Source organism: Sinocyclocheilus rhinocerous, unplaced genomic scaffold (genome assembly GCF_001515625.1).
Source record: "Sinocyclocheilus rhinocerous isolate Xijiao unplaced genomic scaffold, SAMN03320098_v1.1 scaffold647, whole genome shotgun sequence".
Classification (NCBI taxonomy): domain Eukaryota; kingdom Metazoa; phylum Chordata; class Actinopteri; order Cypriniformes; family Cyprinidae; genus Sinocyclocheilus; species Sinocyclocheilus rhinocerous.
In genome coordinates this window covers 934,095-938,231 of record NW_015632746.1, presented here as the reverse complement: position 1 = coordinate 938,231, position 4,137 = coordinate 934,095, and positions in this window count along the sequence as shown.

The window sequence follows — 4,137 nt, the reverse complement described above, 5'->3', positions numbered from 1 at the left end:
AGACAGACTGTGTGTGAGTGTGCGTGTGTTTAATGTTTAATGTGACACAGAGACACTGAAGAGTTTGGATAAACTCTAAATCCAGCGTGTAGTGTTTGAGTGAATGTGTGTGTGAATGTGTGTAAGTGTGTGAGTGTGTGTGTGTGTTTAATGTTTAATGTGACACAGAGACACAGAAGAGTTGTATTTCATTGAATAACACTGTTAAAATACATAATGTAATACAAAATAAACCATTTATGTACATTACATGTTATTACAAATGCCTGCAAAGGGAGCCAAAGGCCTGGTTTTATCGTAGTAAAACTGCTTAATTTTCTTTTGTGTGATTTCTGAATGCTTTAAAATCAATCAGACAACTGTATTAATAAAATCACAGCCAGGTAACTGTCTGGAGCTACTATTGTAATTTATAAATAATACAATTTAATTATTTACGTTTATATTTTATTAAAGTTCTATTTTGACCCCTATAGTATGTCTTTTTTTTTTTACTTCTATAATATTTGAGGAAGGGGGCACAACAATACAATTCTGCTCAGGGCACTGATTTGGCCAGCAGCGGCCCTGACTGCGCTTGTCATATTATCACAGCTATGCAGTGTTTTAACCACATAATGCTTATTTTAGGTTTCAGGATGCACCTTCGTGGAGGGGGACGATATGTCAGGATTATGGACCTGTGTGTGTTTTGCTCCCTGTGACCCAGTTTCTTCCCTCATGTTGATTTGCTAATTTGATTCCAGGTGTGTCTCCTTAGTCCCTCGTTATCCTGTGTTTAAAAGCCCCAGTCCATTCAGTTAGTGTTTGTCGGGTCTACTTGTTGGATTGATACCCCTGGTATTCCTTGGATTAAAGACTGTTTTTGTATTCCACGTCTCCTCGTTCCGCGCTCCTCACCATCACAGATCGTGATACTAAGACAGTAGCTATGTTTCCATCACCCTATTCTAATGCGCATTTTGAAGTATCGCATGAGAAACGAGGGATTTCGAATAAAAATTCCTTAATTCGCAAAAAAGTTTTTACGCTTGCTTGAGGTGGTTTTTGACTTGTGCGAAAAAGGGTTGATGCGAATAATGGTAGATGGAAATGCATTTTGCGAATAAATTCCTGCGATATGGGACGGCAAAACCTGACTAACCAGTGGACCGATCTCATTCCACAGCATCTGAAATGTTTATGGTCATTCGGAAATGCACGAGCAAAGTCTGTCATCAAAGTATTTCTGTATAATTGCCTCCCAGAAATGTCTTACACGACTGCGTTCCCAAACAGCAGCATCCACCTCCGAAAGCAATGACCGCATTCATTGTGTTTCGTCTGCTCGCTCTGAGGTGCAAGCAGTATATTATATATGAAAATTATTATATTCTCCTACTTTTCTTAGTGATTTATAGTGCCAGTTTATCAGGAAGTGACGATTTACTTGTCTTTGACTTGTTGGATGGAAACGATGCTTGTGCGCAAATGTTTTATGCGATATTTCAGTTTTGCGAACAAGTTAAATTCACAACTTTGGATGGAAACCCAGCTAGTGATGCTAAGGACATGAAGATGAGCCCAGAATATTAATGCAACGTGTTTAATTACCTAAATATTAAGGGTTTGTTTAATTAAACGTTAAGCGTTTTCCTCCCTTTAGAAAACCGCAATGAAGAAAACGCTTAACATGGCCTATGCATTTAGACAGACAGTATTTAAAGTTCATATTTTGGGCTCATCTGTTTTTCTGCAGATATTATGCTTTATTAGTAAGGTGTGCACAGAATGTGGTCTTTTAATACCACTGTCTCTGTGCCTTAAGTGTTTTCCTCTCATATAAAGAGAATATATCATATTAACGTGTAAATAAATGTGTCGTGTTCACATTTTGGGCTCATATGCGTATCTGCACATAATATATGCTTTACAATTTGGTCTTTATCACCGTCTTGGTACATTAAGCCACATGAAGCGTTATTCATGTTGAGCATTTTAGAAAGTCTTTGTTCAAGTTCTGCTGATTCTCAAGCCGAGTGAGTCATACTCGCAACGTTGATGTTAATTACTAAACCAAACCAAATCAAAACTTTCAAAAACACCCAGCAATGTGATTATTTTATTGAGTGATAGGCAGTGGATTTAATCAGTGACATTATTAATATAGATTTACTATCCAGGTGTCTTCTCGTCATCTCCACGACCTGCTTCCCTTGGAGTTCTTAAGCCCTGTCTGTGAAACCAGGTCTTATTTATGCAATTTTATAAAGACCAGTGAATATCGGTCGGCTTATGACTCTAAGCAACACTGGGTCCCTAATGAACGAATAATGAAATAATTAAATTACAATAATCATCATTATCCTGAAGTTATAAAATTTTTAAGGACATTAATTATAATTGGGAGTCAGATAATTAAAAAGAGTCAGAGATTAATTAGCGAAAAAAAAGTAAACTACAACAATTTAACTATTGAATGCATGAAAGTTTCACCAATCATTATTACATATTCGGGTCTTTAGTGACTCAGACAGCACATCTTACACAAACTTTTATATCAAGTACAAAGTAATAAAATAAAGCATATTTTGTTATATGTAGGATCTTGAAAGGGCATTTTGATCAACTGCTGCACCACCATCATCACTTACATTCAGCATCTGTTGCACAGAAGAAAAATACCTTCACTATTACATACCTTGAGTCGCTATATATGGTATATCATAAATCAATTAATAAATAAATAGTTAATAAATTAAAAAATAGGTTAGGTTTAAGCTAATATTAGATGAAGTAGCCTACATTTTAGACACAATATTGTCAATATTGAGTGTTTTTACTCCAAAATAGTTCCAAACAGAGTCACAGCAGAACATTTGCATCTATGATCAACATAGCGATGTTTCGTTCTTGAATGATTCAGCATTTATTTTAATGAGTCAATGATTCAATTACTCATTCATAAAGGGAAAAAAAACAATGCCCCTGGAAATCAATTTAAATATCACACTTTAATGGAATAGTGTCTGTCACATCACTGCTTATAGTTTTGGGATTATCTTTTCTTTTTTTGTATCCCGGCTTCACTGTTTTCTGCAAACTGTTCTACTTTTTTGGTGTTATAGAAATGGCCACCCTAACGTTAAACGGCCCACAGTAATATCCAGGAAAGCAAATACTGCTCATCTTTGGTAAATTTTTAGAAAGGTGGACAAATACTACAACCACTAGAAAAGCACCATAAAGACAGTCGTCATTACTTCTGTGCTACATTTCAAGAAGTCCATACGAGCACAATATGTCATATTTGAACTGAATTTTTGGTAGGCTTTATTGATATTAAATTGTCCATGTATGGAAAAGAGCTGTGTAAAAAAATCTTCAAAGTTCTATTTGCATTGTACACCAGGACTGACTAGAGTCTAGACCAAATATAACAAAGTAGTATGTCAGTCATTTATTAATGCTAATGCTAAGCACAAACAAACAAATAAACAAATAAATAAAATTTTATATTAGTTAAAAATGTAAAATCTCATTTATATTTCTTTATAGTGTTATATTTTTAAGTCAGTAAGTGGTGCTAAAATTGCTCTATGCAAAATGATCCGGTGTGTTATATGTGGTGTGTTGTGGACTGGGTATCGTGAGCTGCTCTGTGGCAGAAAGTCCAGAGCCACTTTTTAGTTTCAGTCTGTCCCTGATTGAAAGCTACGGCAGTACCAAGTATTTTGCCAAATATTTGAATAAAAAAATAAATAAAAAAAAACCTTCATAAGCTAACCTCCAAAAACGTAGGATCTGAAAATGCATTTCATGACCCCTTTAAAGTTTTATCATGCTTAGTCATCAAGTTTAATTACACATCTCGGTTTTATATAATATCAATTCAACATTACCGTAGCGCCATTTTGGAGAATATCCACTGAATGCAAGCAGCATACGCTCTTCTGTGTCAGCCGCGCTGTACGGATGCGCTGTTTTCATTCAAATCAAAGCGTAAATACACGTAGAAAACGTATATCCTTGTGTCGCGGCTGACACAGAAGAGCGTACGCTGCTTGCGTTCAGTGGATATTCTCCAAAATGGCACTACCGTGATGCGGAGAGACTCAGACGAATTGTTGAATAAAGTCGTTATTTTTGTTTTCTTCG